Genomic DNA, 20,279 nt, shown 5'->3' with positions numbered 1-20,279 from the left:
AAATAGGACCAGCCAACATTTCCACAACAAAAAGGCACTCTTATTACATAGAGCAGACCTGGGAAAATTTAGGCTCGGGGCCGCGTGTGGCCCGTTACGCTTTTCAATCTGGCCCGCCAGACATTCCCAAATATTTTTTTAAGATGGAAATTGTAGCTGCCATTATGATGTGCAGCGATGTTTTCAAATGACCGTAAGTCTTGAACTATACAAAGTATTTCTCTGCGCTTTTGCATGATATACTAGTTACTATGGTAATCTAAGTCACAGCAGCTCACACGAGCCACCAGTGTGGGTGCGGAGCGTTTCCACAGAGGTCAGCCTGAAATGCAGGTGTCAGGGACAGGCGTGGAAGGAGAATTTTACAACAAAGTTCTAAAGCTTAGTGATATATCAGATTGTAGGTTGGGTTTTTTTACCCTTAGCGTTCATATTTCGCTGCCTTTTGTTGCATTTTTGTTACGTTTCGCTTGACTGTAAAATATGTCGATGGAGAGGGGGTGTGACGTTCATTTGTTGTCAATATTCAGTGTTTTATCGTTCATAGTTAATATTGTAAAATCCACATTCTTTATTTTCATATACATTCTAGTGTCTCATTCAGTAAAGAAAAATTTAAATTCCATTCCGTTTTTTGAGGTGGTCTCTCAGAACGTATTTAGCTTTCAATCAGACATTATTGTGAGGTTTTGTATTAGTGTTCCTCAAAATCAGATATACCGGCCCCCAGACACATGTTTTTCTCTAAATTTGGCCCCCGAGTCAAAATAATTGCCCAGGCCTGACATAGAGTGTAATACGTAAAGTGCCTTTAGAAAAACTAAAAAATGTTCATCAAAATTCTCTGCTGTGTTTACAGATTCCTGCACTAGCAAGTTTAACACAAAATAAGCTATTCCTTGAACAAAATCCTTATTTGAACTAAAAACTCATCTGCTTTTTCCACAGAGTTTTGTAGGTTTAACCACCTGTCAGTTGTGTGTAGTGTTGGGAGTTTGTGTTGGCGCAAGGGAGATAGGACAGTAGAGTTTAGCCATCCAACCCAACCTGCGATGGCTTGAGTGTCCGCCCTGAGATCGGTAGGTTGAGAGTTTAAACCCCGGCCGAGTCACACCAAAGACTATAAAAATGGGACCCATTACCTCCCTGCTTGGCATTCAGCATCAAGGGTTGGAATTGGGGGTTAAATCACCAAAATTATTCCTGAGTGCGGCCATCGCTGCTGCTCACTGCTCCCCTCACCCCCCAGGTGGAACAAGAGGATGGGTCAAATGCAGAGGGTAATTTCACCACACATAGTGGTGCTATCAGTGGTACTTTAATTTTAACTTTTAACGCTAAAAACAAATTAATTCATGCAGAATGTACTGTACAATAACAACACAGTTCAATAGATTATTCATATTCACTAGATTATCATTGTTCCATTCATATTTTTTTGGTTAATATTAGTTTTGAATTGATCGTGAGCCTCACCTGCCTCCTCTGCCCGCACGCCCCAGCTGTATGAACATCACTGCTAGGTTGTGTTTGCTAACTCTTACTTTGTGAGTGACCAAGCTGCTTTTCGATATTTGTGTTGTCATAAAAGTACGGGAAAATATTCCTTGTTGCCTTGTCTTTTCTGTGCCTTTTGCATCCGCTAATTGTTTCCTCACAACACAAACGCAGTCTGAAAAAAAAGGAATCCTTCCCTCGTTTTCTACGTCCCGTGCGAAGGCGGCGTGACGCAATCCATGCATACCTCGTGATTGGGGACATTTGCCAGCAGTCAACGGAAATAATTGCGAGTGTCAAACGATTCTGTGCCGCGGGACAAAACTGATAATCGTCGTTGAGTGACAATTTATTACAAAAACAATTAGACCAAGCGGACATATTCACTTGAAACAACACTGACAATAACAAAAAGATCTAATTGTCAAAAGCAGTGCTTCTCAAACGTTTTTCCACCAAGTACCACCTCAGAAAACACTTGGCTCTCCAACATTAAAAGACAGTAGCATAGTAGGCCTAAGTATTCATTAAAAACAAGGCAGATGTTTTATTTAACAAGTCTGTTTAATATTTGTGGCCACTGTAACATCGCACACAGTTTGAACAGCATCACTGTGTTTGAATATTCAATTTTGATTGATTGAGACTTTTATAAGTAGGTTGCACAGTGAAGTACATATTCCGTACAATTGACCACTAAATGGTAACACCCTAATAAGTTTTTCAACTTGTTTAAAGGCCTACTGAAACCCACTACTACCGACCATGCAGTCTGATAGTTTACATATCAATAATGAAATCTTAACATTGCAACACATGCCAATACGGCCGGGTTAGTTTACTAAAGTGCAATTTTAAATTTCCCGCGAAATATCTGCTGAAAACGTCTTGGTATGATGACGCCGCGGATGTGACGTCACGAGTTAGACAGGACATTTTAGTCCAGCACCGCGGCCAGCTTAAAGTCGTCAGTTTTCATCGCAAAATTCCACATGATTCTGGACATCTGTGTTGGCGAATCTGTTGCAATTTGTTCATTGCATTATGGAGAAAGAAGCTGAGCAAGCAAAGAAGAAAGTTGTCGGTGCGAAGCGGAGTATTTTGCGAGGGAAGTCAGCAACACAACACAGCCGGTGTTTCATTGTTTACATTCCCGAAAGATGCAGTCAAGATCGAAGAACTCTGACAACAGAGACTCTTACCAGGATTACTTTGAGTTGGATACACAGACGCAGACGTGCTACCGTGAGTACGCAGCTGCGCTTCCAAACATTTGATCGCTTGCCCGTACGTGCGTGTCACGTACGTAACTTTGGGTAAATATATAAGCTTTATGAACCTTGGGTTAGGTCAGGGGTGGGCAACTAATTTTTACCGGGGGCCGCATGAGCAACCCGAGCACTGCTGGAGGGCCACATCGACAATATTTCAATTAAATTTTGCTCAATATTATTTTTGATATATACCGTAAAATAAATAATAATAATAATAATAATAATTAATAATAATAGTAATACTTCAACATAGTGTGTGTAACAGCATTCCATGACTAATATAAATAAATTAACATTAATAATAAATGACAGTAAAATAAGCACACGTATGACTGAGGAGTCATAGTGTAACTTTGTGTGGTGTTTGAGTTGTCCGACTTTTTGTGTGGCCATAAACGCACCAGTGGTTTAGTGCTATGCGTGTTGGTGACAGATGACAAGTTGGTTTTGGCCTGGTTTGTACGGCAGAAAATGACTAGTTTTTCGAGATAGAAGTGTTTTACTTATGTTTTTGGTGTGGTTATGGCCGAATATAAACAGTTTTGCTCAATAAAGTGATCGATATAATTCCTGGCCTCGAAGCATCTCGATAGACGTTACAATAATTGAACGGTGTTCAATTGAACGGTGTTGACGAACACCGTTAGGGCCGCTTGTTGTCACTGTCACTCAAAGTTGCATTGCAAAATTACATAGAATAAATATGTTTATTTTGTTTAGAATTCAGATGGGATTTGATTTGGTGCGCGGCATATATTTGCTGCGCGCAGCAGACGCTTGAGCAGTGCGCAATTGCGCAGGCACGCACCTTAGAGGGAACGTTGCTTTGCAGTTCATGTCTTGTTGGAAACACGCCATTCTTCATCAACTTTTCTCTTTTTAGCGTCTCGGGTGTAAACCGTGCATCACTTGTCGCTGCATGTGCACCTTCACTCGCAGGTTACACACGGACACACGCCCATAAATAATACTTTTCAAAATAAAAGCAGCACAGTTGTATTGCGCGCACGACATAGATGTTTTTTCAACTTTATTTTGTAATTAATGATTGCAGCTGTTCACATTCACTCACAATCACGCACACGCATACGTCCACACGGAAGTAATACAAATAACGATTTTCAAAACAAAAGCAGCACCGTTGTATTGCACACTCGACATAGATACTTTTTAAAATTTATTTTGTAATTTATAATTGGCCTCACGCGGGCCGGACAGGGACGCACAAAGGGCCGGATGCGGCCCGCGGGCCGCAGAATACCCAGGTCTGGGTTAGGTGAACGGTCCTTTGGGCTGAGTGATTGTGTGTGTTGTGCAGGTGTTTGAATTGTATTGGCGGGTTATATGGACGGGAGCTAGGAGCTAGGAGCTAGCGGGATTAATTTGTGGCATATTAAATATAAGCCTGGTTGTGTTGTGGCTAATAGAGTATATATATGTCTTGTATTTATTTACTGTTGTAGTCATTCCCAGCTGAATATCAGGTCCCACCCGCCTCTCACAGCATCTTCCCTATCTGAATCGCTTCCACTCCCCACTAGTCCTTCACTTGCACTTTCCTTATCCACAAATCGTTCATCCTCGCTCAAATTAATGGGGAAATCGTTGCTTTCTCGGTCCGAATCGCTCTCACTTCTGGCCGCCATCACTGTAAACAATAGGGAACTTTGCGGAAATGTTGAACTGACTACGTCACGCTACTTCCGGTAGGGGCAAGGCTTTTTTTTGTCAAATACCAAAAGTTGCGATCTTTATCGTCGTTGTTCTCTACTAAATCCTTTCAGCAAAAATATGGCAATATCGCGAAATGATCAAGTATGACACATAGAATAGATCTGCTATCCCCGTTTAAATAAAAAAATTTCATTTCAGTAGGCCTTTAAGTCGGGGTCTACTTAAATTGATTCATGATACAGATATACACTATCAGATATATACTATCATCATAATACAGTCATTACACAAGATAATCACATTGAATTATTTACATTATTTACAATCCGGGGTGTGGATAAGTATCTGCATTTGATTGTTTACATTTGATTATTAACAATCCGGGGAGGGTGTTAGTTTAGGGTTGTAGCTGTCTGGAGGTGTACTTTTATTGCTGTTTTGAAGGAGGATAGAGATGCCCTTTCTTTTATACCTGTTGGGAGCGCATTCCACATTGATGTGGCATAGAAAGAGAATGAGTTAAGACCTTTGTTAGATCGGAATCTGGGTTTAACGTGGTTAGTGGAGCTCCCCCTGGTGTTGGGGTTATGGCGGTTATTTACGTTAAGGAAGTAGTTTGACATGTACTTCGGTATCAGGGAGGTGTAGCGGATTTTATAGACTAGGCTCAGTGCAAGTTGTTTTACTCTGTCCTCCACCCTGAGCCAGCCCACTTTGGAGAAGTGGGTAGGAGTGAGGTGGGATCTGGGGTGGAGGTCTAGAAGTAATCTGACTAGCTTGTCCTGGGATGTTTGGAGTTTAGATTTGAGGGTTTTGGAGGTGCTAGGGTACCAGGAGGTGCATGCTTAATCAAAAAAGGGTTGAACGAGAGTTCCCGCCAGAGTCCTCATGGTGCTTTTGTTGACCAGAGAGGAGATTCTATAGAGAAATCTCGTTCGTTGGTTGACCTTTTTGATTACCTGGGTTGCCATTTTATCACAGGAAAGATTAGCCTCTAGAATGGAACCTAGGTAGGTGACCTCATCCTTCTTGGTGATAACAATGTCACCCACTTTTATAGTGAAGTCATTGACTTTCTTAAGGTTGATGTGGGACCCAAACAGGATGGATTCCGTTTTACCCAAGTGTATGGATAGCTTGTTGTCAGCGAGCCAGGTGCAAGTTCTACAGAGCTCAGCACTGAGGATTTTCTCCACCTGTGACTTGTCCCTGTCTGATACCAGCAAGGCAGAGTCATCCGCAAACATGCCGATGACAATTCGTTTATGTATATTAGGAACAGTAAAGGCCCCAATATACTGCCTTGGGGGACTCCACAGCTTACTGAGAGGGGGGGTGACACTGTGCCGTTCACCTCTACCACCTGTTCCCTCCCCTCCAAGTAAGATTGCAACCAGCTCGATGAGGTTTTGTTAAATCCGATTGCTCTGAGCTTATCCAACAGTATAGCGTGGTTAACGGTGTCAAAGGCCTTCTGAAGGTCCAGCATGACCATGCCGCAGTATTTTCCCGCGTCCACCTCATGTTTGATGTGGTCGGTCAGATAGAGAAGGCGGATTGGAATTTGTACATGAGCCGGATTGGAATTTGTACATGAGTTTATTAGTGGCAGGGTAACTATCGACCTGTTCATAAACTATTTTTTCCATTACTATCGAAATGGAACTGAGAATAGAAACAGGTCGGTAGTTGCCAGGTTCCAATTTGCTTCCTTTTTTAAAAAGGGGAGTTACTCTTGCTATCTTAAAATCTTTTGGTACTTGGCCTAGTGAAATTGAGAGGTTTATTATGTGCGTGATGATTGGGGTAATGATGGAGGCAGAGTCCCTGAGGAATCTGGAGGGAATATTATCAAGGCCGGTGGCCTTGTTTGGATGGAGCGCGCTCAATTTTTTAAGCACCTCATCAGCTGTGACCATTTCGAATTTGAAATCATTGTTGGATACTCCTAGCTTTCTGTAGAAGTGGAATGAATGTGAATGAAGTGGTTATTCGGCATACCACAGTTTGAGAATTACTGGTCTACAAGACGTTGGACTTATTTGGGCCACGGATTCTCCAGCCTTTCATGCAGTATTGCAGTATTCCCCAGAGGTGTGGACTCGAGTCACATGACTTGGACTCGAGTCAGACTCGAGTCATGAATTTGATGACTTTAGACTCGACTTGACAAAATGTAAAGAGACTTGCAACTCGACTTAGACTTTAACATCAATGACTTGTGACTTCACTTGGACTTGAGCCTTTTGACTTGACATGACTTGCTACTTTCCCCAAAACCTAAAGCTTAAAAAGTTATTTGGGAGCGCTCCGTATCTTTCATTTTGTACGTGTCTGTCTATCAGCGTGTGTGCTGCGTGTCAGCGTGTGTGCTCTCAGTACAACAGCCAATCAAATTAGATCTACATTGTTTTCATCACACAGCATTCAGCCAATCAAATTGCAGGACAACCAATGAACAAGAGTTGTCAAACAACGCGCCAGTGAGAGAGATTTATACCAAAGTTGGTTTCGTTCGGGTATAAAAACTACGACTTGGTCAACAAAAAAGGAATTGCCGTATGCAAATCATGCAGTTCGAATATTGCAGACGGAGACGCAACAACTTCCAACTTCGTTCGACATTTGAAGTTGCACAAAGAAGGGTAAGTTTTGAATGTAAGATAACGTTTATTGGCTAAGTAACATGACTTTTATTTGCTGTGTAGTTAAATCAGTGAGGCTGTAAACTCACTGCTAACGTCATAACCATAGACATCTTATAAGGGTACGCAGCATCGAGCGCTACTGCTTACAGGCGCAGACGAGACGCGGGGCCGCCATCTTGGAGTGGTGATCCGCTCCACTCAGTGCAATTCATTTGGCAGGAGCAATGAACTGTCAGCGCATTTAATTCATTTTACCTCACTGAATACCACTCATTTTCACACGCTTTTTTGTCATACGTGTAGCTATGATAAAGGACACATGTTTTATTATTCATAGTTTGCTTAACAGTAATAGAATATTCTTATATGCTATAAGTGACCAGACCTCCGAGATCAAAACCGGGAATATAAGCCCAGAGAAGGGGGAAAAAAAAGGTCAGCTATTTTTTAAGTTGAAGAAACAATATAATTACGTTATATATACATGCGTATATCCTACATAAACAATGTATGAATGCATTAGATATCTATATATCTTATAGACCATATCTCTGTTGCTGCAGCAGCAGAGAGTTTATTCTGTCTTGACACTTTGTATTGATACTTTGTATTACATTCTTCCCTTAAATGATCATGTTTACAGTGATTGTTATATATGTATTTTTTATGTATGTCGCTTTGGATAAAAGCGTCTGACAAATACTTAAACATATATAAACACCTGAAAGTCTTTATATCAGCTAAAACCACCAATCTGTTTCACTGGATTCAGAATAAAACCAAATGCTGTCTTACCCAACAATGTTAGTATTTGAATATTGTTACTTGAAGACTTATTCCTGGTTACAATTATACTGTTAAGAAAGTATTGTCTTATATTTTGCCTAAAATGAGAATGCATCATAATCAGTGGCGGCTGGTGAATTTTGTTTTAGGTGGGTCTGAAAGTTTGTAAAGCAAATCCCTGTAGGGTCGTCATCCTCCCCCAGAAGATTTCTTTGTGATTTTCACATACAAATATTGAAGATCTTTGCTCCTTCTCAACTCTGTGGTAATGTTATTTTCATAAAATACAACCAATAGTACATTAATGTTAAATCTTACTTGTGAAAAGTAATCCCCTGATTCCTATTTTCAACAGTCCGCTCATTTGAGCAGGAAAACGCTGAACACCAGCCCGGCATCTTTGTTTTCTACCTGTCAACTGTCAGTTTAGGCTGCTCGCCGGCTCCTCATCACCACTTCAAGATGCAATATGCTCGCGTCACAGCAACCAATACTGCGTCTACTTATAACATGGTTATAACATAATTTCAAACACAGCAATCTGTTGCGTCCACTGCAGTTTGCCACCTTATTCATACTTTTTATCAAGTGATTTTTTTAAGCAGGGTTGCATGAGGTACCTATACATAACGTTACGTTAGTCAATGTATCACACACAGTAACATAACGTTAGACGGCGGTCAGCAGCACCGTGTATTTTAGCCACCTACAAAAAGACAAACATAGTCAAATAAAGGTCAGTTAAAATGTATACTATATTAAGAATATGTGTACATATTGCATAGGGCCCTGACATCTAAAAAGTAAAACTCTGTTCATTGTTATGTTCATGTATTTGTTATGTTTTTCATATGTACGCACACATAAACACACATACAGTATGAGATGAGATCAATGAGATAAGGTAAGAACAGAATAGAAACTGCTGTGGAACTAGTTACAATGCAATATGCCATGGAAATACAATGTTAACACTTTTGTACAAATAAGTACAGTTGCACTTGTTTTTGCAAATGTGTTTATTCTGTAAAGGAATGAGTTAAATGTTTAAAATTGTTTAAACTATTAAAATGACTGGATAATAGTGCTATTATGAATTGCAATGTCAGTACTATTTTTTTTCCTGCTATTTCAAATGCACTTGTTTTAATAAATAAATACAGCGGTTTAAAAGCATACACAATCTGTGTAAAAATATTAGTCTGTGGTTAAAAGGACTTGAAAGGACTCGAAACTCAAAATGCAGGACTTGTGACTTGACTTGAGTCTTTCCAGTCTTGACTTTGGACTTGACTCGGGACTTGCCTGTCTTGACTCGGGACTTGACTCGAGACTTGAGGGCAAAGACTTGAGACTTACTTGTGACTTGCAAAGCAATGACTTGGTCCCACCTCTGGTATTCCCTCCATGTTTTAGTGGGTATAACAAGATTTTATGGTAAATTTCCTCAGATCTGATTGTGAATTATTCATAATTAATTCGTAATGTCAACTAGCATTAGCATGTACTCACCTTTGACGATACAATAAGGTAATGTCCTACAATTACAGGATGTCCCTTTTTTTTTTTTACTTAAAGGGGTCCTATGATGATTTTAATCTATATTTACCACACGTCCTTATGGTCTGGATCAGGGGTCTTAAAGTTAAAGTTAAAGGCCTACTAAAATGAAATTTTCTTATTTAAACGGGGATAGCAGATCCATTCTATGTGTCATACTTGATCATTTCGCGATATTGCCATATTTTTGCTGAAAGGATTTAGTAGAGAACATTGACGATAAAGTTCGCAACTTTTGGTCGCTGATGAAAAAAGCCTTGCCTGTACCGGAAGTAGCGTGACGTCGCAGGTTGAAGGGCTCCTCACATTTCACCATTGTTAACACCAGCAGCGAGAGCAATTCGGACCGAGAAAGCGACGATTACCCCATTAATTTGAGCGAGGATGAAAGATTTGTGGATGAGGAACGTGAGAGTGAAGGACTAGAGTGCAGTGCAGGACGTACAGTATCTTTTTTCGCTCTGACCGTAACTTAGGTACAAGGGCTCATTGGATTCCACCCTTTCTCCTTTTTCTATTGTGGATCACGGATTTGTATTTTAAACCACCTCAGATACTATATCCTCTTGAAAATGAGAGTCGAGAACGCGAAATGGACATTCACAGTTACTTTTATCTCCACGACAATACATCAGCAAAACACGTTAGCTACGGAGCTAACGTGATAGCATCGTGCTTAAATGCAGATAGAAACAAATTTAATAAGCCCCTGACTGGAAGGATAGACAGAAAATCAACAATACTACCAAACTCTGGACCTGTAACCACATGGTTAATGCTGTACCGCCTGGCGAAGCCAAGCAATGCTGTTGCTAACGACGCCATTGAAGCTAACTTAGCTACGGGACCTCGACAGAGCTATGCTAAAAACTTTAGCTCTCCACCTACGCCAGCCCTCATCTGCTCATCAACACCCGTGCTCACTTGCGTTCCAGCGATCGACGGCGCGACGAAGGACTTCACCCGATCATCGATGCGGTCGGCGGCTAGCGTCGGATAGCGCATCTGCTATCCAACTCAAAGTCCTCCTGGTTGTGTTGCTGCAGCCAGCCGCTAATACACTGATCCCACCTACAGCTGTCTTCTTTGCAGTCTCCATTGTTCATTAAACAAATTGCAAAAGATTCACCAACACAGATGTCCAGAATACTGTGGAATTTTGCGATGAAAACAGAGCTGTTTGAATTGGGATACAATGTGTCCGAATACTTCCGCTTCAACCATTGACGTAACGCGCAAACATCATCATACCTAGATGTTTTCACCGGAAGTTTCCCAGGAAATTTAAAATTGCACTTTATAAGTTAACCCGGCCGTATTGGCATGTGTTGCAATGTTAAGATTTCATCATTGATATATAAACTATCAGACTGCGTGGTCGGTAGTAGTGGGTTTCAGTAGGCCTTTAAAGTACCAATGATTGTCACACACACACTAGGTGTGGTGAAATTTGTCCTCTGCATTTGACCCATCTCCTTGTTCACCCCCTGGGAGGTGAGGAAAACAGTGAGCAGCAGCGGTGCCACGCCCGGGAATCATTTTTGGTGATTTAACCCCCAATTCCAACCCTTGATGCTGAGTGATGCTGAGTGCCAAGCAGGGAGGTAATGGGTCCCATTTTTATAGTCTTTGGTATGACTCGGCCGGGGTTTGAACTCACAACCTACCGATCTCAGGGCGGACACTCTAACCACTAGGCCACTGAGTTAACTAGGCCAACATTTTCCAGGTCAAAGACCCCCAAACTGATGGAGAGAATGAGCAGGGATCCCTTACTTATAAAGCTTGTACGAAATGATTATTGCATTTTACATTAAACTGTTCCTAAAAGTTATACTATATTCAAATAACAGTGTTGCTAATAGCTAGCTGGCAACTAGAGCTCTAATCGCCAGCTGACAACTGACGTTACTAGCTGACTACGAGGGCGGCGAACGCTAGCTGGCAACAGGAGAGCTAATCGCCAGCTGTCTTAAATGCTAGCATGAATATAACAATATCATTATTGATTCATGTTAGCATGCTAATCGCTAGCTGGCTACGACAGTGGAACCTTGGTTTACGAACGTAACCGGTTCTTGAACAGGGTTCGTAAATCGAAAAGTTTGTATAGTGAAGCAAATTTCTCCATAAAGGCCTACTGAAACCCACTACTACCGACCACGCAGTCTGATAGTTTATATATCAATGATGAAATCTTAACATTATAACACATGCCAATACGGCCGGGTTAACTTATAAAGTGACATTTTAAATTTGCCGCTAAACTTCCGGTTCGAAACGCCTCTGGGGATGACGTATGCGCGTGACGTAGACCGGCGAACACGGGTATGCCTTCCACATTGAAGCCAATACGAAAAAGCTCTGTTTTCATTTCATAATTCCACAGTATTCTGGACATCTGTGTTCGTGAATCTGTTGCAATCATGTTCATTGCATTATGGAGAAGGAAGCTGAGCAAGCAAAGAAGAAAGTTGTCGGTGCGAAATGGACGTATTTTTCGAACGTAGTCAGCAACAACAGTACACAGCCGGCGGTTCTTTGTTTACATTCCCGAAAGATGCAGTCAAGATGGAAGAACTCGGATAACAGAGACTCTAACCAGGAGGACTTTTGACTTCGATACACAGACGCCTGTAGAGAACTGGGACAACACAGACTCTTACCAGGATTACTTTGATTTGGATGACAAAGACGCAGACGTGCTACTGTGAGTATGCAGCTTTGGCTTCTAAACATTTGATCGCTTGACCGTATGTGCGCAACTTTTTTTTGCGTATGTACGTAACTTTTTTAAAATATATAAGCTTTATGAACCTTGGGTTAGGTGAACGGTCTTTTGGGCTGAGTGATTGTGTGTGTTGATCAGGTGTTTGAATTGTATTGGCGTGTTCTATGGAGCTAGGAGCTAGCATAGGAGCTAGGAGCTAGCATAACAAACACGCAGGTGTTTTTATGCAGGATTAATTTGTGGCATATTAAATATAAGCCTGGTTGTGTTGTGGCTAATAGAGTATATATATGTCTTGTGTTTATTTACTGTTGTAGTCATTCCCAGCTGAATATCAGGTACCGTGAGTATGCAGCCTTGGCTGCTAAACATTTGATAGCTTGACCGTATGTGCGCGTCACGTACGTAACTTTTTAAAAATATATAAGCTTTATGAACCTTGGGTTAGGTGAACGGTCTTTTGGGCTGAGTGATTGTGTGTGTTGATCAGGTGTTTGAATTGTATTGGCGTGTTCTATGGAGCTAGGAGCTAGCAGAGGAGCTAGGAGCTAGCGTAACAAACACGCAGGTGTTTTTATGCAGGATTAATTTGTGGCATATTAAATATAAGCCTGGTTGTGTTGTGGCTAATAGAGTATATATATGTCTTGTGTTTATTTACTGTTGTAGTCATTCCCAGCTGAATATCAGGTCACCCCCGGCTCTCACAGCATCTTCCCTATCTGAATAGCTTCAACTCCCCACTAGTCCTTCACTTGCACTTTACTCATCCACAAATCTTTCATCCTCGCTCAAATTAATGGGGAAATTGTCGCTTTCTCGGTCCGAATCTCTCTCACTTCATGCGGCCATCATTGTAAACAATAGGGAACTTTGCGTATATGTTCAACTGACTACGTCACGCTACTTCCGGTAGGGGCAAGCCTTTTTTTTATCAGATACCAAAAGTTGCAATCTTTATCGTCGTTGTTCTATACTAAATCCTTTCAGCAAAAATATGGCAATATCGCGAAATGATCAAGTATGACACATAGAATAGATCTGCTATCCCCGTTTAAATAAAAAAAATTCATTTCAGTAGGCCTTTAAGAGACAATGTAAATATGATTAATGGATTCATGCCTTGACAAAAGTCCATGTTTTAGTGAAAATTTGCACACTTTGAACAAAATGTTAAGTGCTACACAATACTGTATAACAACAGACATGAAGAAGAGGTGATGGAGCAACATTCTCTTTATTTACAAAATAATTCAACAACAACGACACCCTAAACTGTCCTGTATGCGCTGCTCTGCCTACACGCAAACGCACAAAAAGTTCCTTTGGTGCACACACAAATGATCAGAAATCTCAAAAATCTTTAACTTTAACAGCCATATTGCTACAATAGTAAACATTTGAAGAAGTAAAATCCACTTACAAAGGAGCAGCTGACCAGTGGAGAGAAAGGAGCAGACAAAGTGGGAGAAAGGAGGGGGGTGCTCTTGAAATAGACTGGGCTGAACGAAAGGTAGTATACTCCTCCGTTGTGGAATAAGTCCGCTTTGGCATATTTTTCAAGAAATGTCCGTCCTCATCACAATTAAAAAATTGCTGTAGTAGTCGTCTTACTTAATCTCTTTGGTACGAGCAAGGATAAAATGGCTGCCCATCCATCCATCCATCTTCAACCGCTTATCTGGAATCGGGTCGCGGGGACAACAGCTCCAGCAGTGACCCCCAGACTTGCCTCTCTAGAGCAACATTAGCGACTTCCTCCTGGGAAATGATGATGGAATGAAGCGTTCGTACACAGTTGCATAATTGCGCGATCTAAAAGTTCCTAAACCGAAAAGTTCGCAAATAGAGGTTCCACTGTAGTGCGCTAATCACTGGCTGACGACTCACGCGGCAATCGCTAGCTATCTTAAATGCTCACATAAATATAATAATATTCATGTTGTTACTATTTATTTACATTCAACTACATATGTTGGCTCAATGGTTATGTGTATTTACAGATATTTACAATTGTGGAAAAATTGCAGGAGGAAATATATTTTTTGAAAAAAGGATAATATCTAGACCAGAGGTCTAGATATTATCCTATTATACAATTATTTACATTCTACATTTTTCTTAACTTTGCTTTCTGAGTTTGTCTGAATATTATAATGCATCTTTGGAAAATGTACACTGTTAAATATATATCTATAATATAAACGCCAATGCTATTTTTTTTTCTTTTAGTCACCATCGAAAATAAATGTCATAAACAGCGTACAGATTCACCGGTCACAACATTAGGTACACATGCCCATTCTCAGATCAATGCAGAGCTGCATAAAAAAGCTGCTTTTACCGTATTTTTCGGATTATAAATCACAGTTTTTTTTCAGTTTGGCCGTGGGTGCGACATATACTCCGGAGCGACTTATGTGTGAAATTATTAACACATTACCGTAAAATATCAAATAATATTATTTATCTAATTCACGGAAGAGATGAAGCAAAATGTCAGCAATCGTCACACACACGTCAACCAATAAGAATTCGGCGGGGGAGGGTCATAGCAGAAGTGCATTGTGGGTCATGGGATGCTAACTGCTATATGCTACTGCCGTAGCTATTAAAATGGATCATTTCTACATTGGCGGTAACTTATAAAAACTGAACAAAAATGGCATCGAAAAGGAAATCATATACTGCAGATTACAAGCTGGACGTAGTGAAATATGCAGCAGAAAACGGCGATCGAGCAGCAGAAAGAAAGGACGCTAGTGGCGCATACCAGGAGCAACAACGAGGAAGAAGATTTCATCGGATTTAGCGATCAGGAGTGACAGATTTTTTGGTAAACGTATAGCATGTTCTATATGTTATAGTTATTTGAATGACTCTTACCATAATATGTTATGTTAACATACCAGGCACGTTCTCAGTTGGTTATTTATGCATCATATAACATACACTTATTCAGCCTGTTGTTCACTATTCTTTATTTATTTTAAATTGCCTTTCAAATGTCTATTCTTGGTGTTGGATTTTATCAAATAAATTTCCCCCAAAAATGCGACTTATATTCGAGTGCGACGTATATATGTTTTTTTCCTTCTTTATTATGCATTTTCGGCCAGTGCGACGTATACTCCGGAGCGACTTGTAATCCGAAAAATACGGTAGGTGTTATTGTGCACTTTCCACGTTAATATGAAAATAATACTTAATCCCACATTATCTTGTGCTTCTTTAAACAAGATTTAATGTCGCAATGTCGCCGTCTTTGTCTGTCGGAGTTCAGCGGCTGATCCGATTTTATTGTGGCCCAGATGTCGTGGGCAAATAAACAATCAGTAATGGGCAGTAACAAGCTACACGTGGCTAAGCTCTGTAGTTTAACTACATTTTCCAGTAGCTTGGCGGTAATGTAGCTACTTTTTGAACGAGTAGTTTTCCTGTAGCTTAGCTACTTTTAGAGCCATGTAGATAGGTAGCTTACATTAAAGCTACAAAAATATGGAGAAAATCCAATGACCTGGATGAATGACACATCCATACATACGGAGAACTTCCATGATGATTGGTTGGCGTTGGTATGATGAGTCACAATTGGCTTAGGTTAGATTGAAACATTCCGGACTGGCCAATCAGAGGCAAGATAAAGCAGGTCATTGAAACCAGGAAGCAAAATCATAACAGACACACACTCATGTCACGGGACGACGAGGGAGTCAGAGACAGAGGGACGCTTCAAGCTGACCACTCAAAAAAAAAAAGAAACATACCTGAAAATGGCCGAGGGATTCTCTCCCGCAGGTTACATTTTTCCTTTAGTGATGAAGATGACGTCCCTAGCCATATTTAGACAAACGTATACGTTTAGACAAAACAATGCCCAAAGCCTTAGTTTTTGGTTGTTTACTTTGTAAACCAAAATCATAACTGCTCACTTCATCTAAGACGTCTCACACAAATTTAGGAAAAGAAACTGCACATAACCATTACCAACTGTTCCCAAACAACACACAAGTCATTTTTTGTCAACATATAGATAAGTACAGATTTTATTTTTTTTTACTGTAGGTTGAGAAATTGAATAACATTATAGGGGTGGGCCAAAGAAAAGGCAAACTAAATAAATACATACAGTGGGGTGTGGGGACCCCTAGAGGTAGTTGTAGGGTGTGTCCAGCTAAATTACAGATAGTTAACAGTACTATTTGTACACTCTCACTTACATGAACATTGATATTATACATGTGGACCCACAGATAGAAATGTTGTGAAATTTAGCTTTGATGTAGCAAGCTACTTTTGTAGTGTAGCTTGTAGTATAGCTTGCTACAATTCTCCGGGGATAGTTTCCCCTGTAGCTTAGCTACATTTGAATCAAGAGTAATTTGTAACTTAGCTTACTACATTTTGGAAGTAGCTTGCCCATCACTGTAAACAACACTGTATTTATTTTATAGTTATTATTTTGTAGACATAGAGCAGGCGGGATGGCATGAAACGAGAAGGAACATACAGAAGCTCCGGAGGCAGCAGTCTCGCTTGGCAAAGTGGAGGGGACGCTTGCCGACACAGCATGTCCAGAAAGACCATATATGTACATCCACCTCGCAGCGGCATCACAACGTAGCCAAGCTTGAAAAAATACTCCAAAACACAGCAGTCCAAAGCATCCAAAACTGCATCCAAGCTCACGCCCGAATACATGAACCTTATGATTTGTATCCAACATTGCAACATTTAAAAGTCAGAAAATATCAAATTCATCACCTTCAAAGGGGAACTGCACTTTTTCTGGAATGTTGCCTTTTGTTCACAATCATTATGAGAGAGAAGAACACACATCTTTTTTTTTTACGATTATAAAGATGTCCAGGGTGTACCCCGCCTTCCGCCCGAATGCGTCTGAGATAGGCTCCAGCACCCCCCGTGACCCCAAAAGGGACAAGCGGTAGAAATGGATGGATAGATGGATAAAGATGATAAACGCTTAAAAGACGCGGCTAATAGGAGTCTCCGTTGTAGGCTTCAATGCCCTCTAAAACTACTTTAAAACCCTCCATCAACGTTTTATATACACACTGTAAGTATATATATAATGTAGTAATAGACACTTTCATAACAATATGTAATATGTTTTATATACACACTGCAAGTATATATATAATGTAGTAACACACACCTTCATAACAACATCTAATATGTACAATATACACACTGCAAGTATATATATAATGTAGTAACAGACACCTTCATAACAATGTGTAATACGTACAATATACACACTGCAAGTATATATACATAATGTAGTAACAGACACCTTCATAACAATATGTAATATGTACAATATACACACTGCAAGTGTATGTATATATATATATATATATATATATATATATATATATATATATATATATATATATATATATATATATATATATATATATATATATATATATATATATATATACTGTATACATATATATAAAATGTAGTAACAGACACCTTCATAAGGGGCGGTATAGCTCGGTTGGTAGAGCGGCCGTGCCAGCAACTTGAGGGTTGCAGGTTCGATCCCCGCTTCCGCCATCCTAGTCACTGCCGTTGTGTCCTTGGGCAAGACACTTTACCCACCTGCTCCCAGTGCCACCCACACTGGTTTGAATGTAACTTAGATATTGGGTTTCACTATGTAAAGCGCTTTGAGTCACTTGAGAAAAAGCGCTATATAAATGTAATTCACTTCACTTCATAACTATGTAATATGTAAAACAGGAGTCTCAGACACGCGGCCCGCGAGACGTTATTTTGCGGCCCGCACCTTAATATGAAGATGTAATGTTAGTGCGGCCCGCAAGTTTTATATGAATGGCGCTTGACAGCGTCATACTTGCCAACCCTCCCGATTTTCCGGGAGACTCCCGAATTTCAGGGCAACCATTCTCTAATGTCTGCCGATTTACACCCAAACAACAATATTAAGGGCGTGCCGTGATGTCACTGACTTTAGTGCCCTCTACAACCTGTACAAACAGCGTGCCAGCCCAGTCACATGTTGTATTTGGCTTCTATACACACACGTAAGTGACTGCAAGTCATACTTGGTCAACAGCCACACAGGTCACACTGAGGGTTGCCGTATAAACAACTTTAACACTGTTACAAACATGCGCCACACTGTGAACCCACACCAAACAAGAATGACAAACACATTTCGGGAGAACATCCGTACCGTAACACAACCTAAACACAACAGAACAAATACCCAGAACACCATGCAGCCCTAACTGTTCCGGGCTGCAATACACCCCCCCCCCCCCCCCCCCGCTACCACCCAACCCCGCCCCCCCAACCCTGCGACCCCACACATCAAACCCCCCCCCTCCGTGCGTCGGTTGAGGTGGGCGGGGTTGGGGGGGCGGGGTTTGATGGTAGCGGGGGTGTATATTGCAGCCCGGAAGAGTTAGGGCTGCAAGGTGTTCTGGGTATTTGTTCTGTTGTGTTTATGTTGTGTTACGGTGCGGATGTTCTCCCGAAATGTGTTTGTCATTTTTGTTTGGTGTGGGTTCACAGTGTGGCGCATATTTGTAACAGTGTTAAACTTGTTTATACGGCAACCCTCAGTGTGACCTGTATGGCTGTTGAACAAGTATGTCTTGCAGTCACTTACGTGTGTCTGCAGAACCCTCATACAACATGCGACTGGGCCGGCACGCTGTTTGTATGGTGAAAAAGCGGACGCGACGACAGGTTGTAGAGGACGTTAAAGGCAGTGCTATCACGGTACGGCCTTAATATTATTGTCCGGGTGAAAATCGTGACAAATTCGGGGGAATGGTTGTCGGGAGGGGCACTGAAATTCGGGAGTCTCCCGGGAAAATCAGGTGGGTTGTCAAGTATGTTGCTAGGGCGAGATAGCCATTCAAAGAAGGTGAATTCATTAAAAAGTGCTTGTTAGATTTTTTTTTTAAATCTTTTCTTGCGGCCCAGCCTCACCCAGTTTCTGCATCCAGTGGCCCCCAGGTAAATTGAGTTTGAGACCCCTGATGTACAATACACTCACTGCAAGTATATGTATAATGTAGTAAAAAACACCTTCATAACAATATCTAACATGTACAATATACACACTGTAAGTATATATATAATGTAGTAACAGACACCTTCATAACAATATGTAATATGTACAATATACACACTGCAAGTATATATATATAATGTAGCAACAGACACCTTCATAACAATATCTAATATGTACAATATACACACTAAGTATATATATAATGTACTAACAAACACCATAACAATATGTAATTTGTACAATACACACTCTGCAAGTATATATATATATATATATATATATATATATATATATATATATATATATATATATATATATATATATATATATATATATATATATATATATATATATATATACATATATATATATATATATATATATATATATATATATATATATATATATATATAATGTAGTAACAGACACCTTCATAACAATATGTACTTACCGTACATTTTAATCATTGATTTCTGTTTCTATAGCAGCGCATTTCCAACTTCAGGCAACAACTTGTGTTCCTACTTCTGGAATCAAGCAGTGTTTTGTAATCATGGCTGACTTGGTAACAGACAACAAAGACAACTATTTTTGGACAAATGAGGATTCACAACCTTATACGTTTGAAGCTAACCTTATACTTTTATAACTAAATATACTGAGGATGAACTGCTGCTTATAGAAGAAGTGAGACGTTGGAGCAGACAGAATCCGGGAGAGGGGGATGAAAGTGATTTTGACGCAATAAATATGAAACTTGGAGACAAGGTATTTTGACATACGTAAATGGAGTGCTTACCCAAAATCAACAGGAAACGTTCCCGGCCAGCAGGACCAGACGAACAACTGTCCATCGAGTGAGTCACTTTAATACTGATCATGATACACGCAGCACGTCATGCATGTTATTACCACTACAGTACATACACTGCCTGGCTAGCTGTGTACAAACAAAACATTAAATAATACTTTACAGATACTGTAATATGATTGTTCATGTTTTTCAGTCAGTACAGATTGGTGTTGTACATTAC

At 40.3% G+C, this 20,279-nt stretch overlaps 1 long non-coding RNA gene across 2 annotated transcripts in view; it reads right to left on the bottom strand.

Annotated features, from left to right (window-relative positions):
* LOC133656039 (uncharacterized) overlaps nt 1-20,279 on the bottom strand; it is an 88,408-nt gene that overhangs the window by 65,057 nt on the left and 3,072 nt on the right. The gene's annotated exons all lie outside the window — the stretch shown is intronic.

The sequence above is a fragment of the Entelurus aequoreus genome, linkage group LG08 (genome assembly GCF_033978785.1).
Source record: "Entelurus aequoreus isolate RoL-2023_Sb linkage group LG08, RoL_Eaeq_v1.1, whole genome shotgun sequence".
In the NCBI taxonomy this organism is placed as follows: domain Eukaryota; kingdom Metazoa; phylum Chordata; class Actinopteri; order Syngnathiformes; family Syngnathidae; genus Entelurus; species Entelurus aequoreus.
The sequence above is the reverse complement of the archived record's forward strand: the minus strand, read 5'-3'. Positions and strand labels throughout refer to the sequence as shown.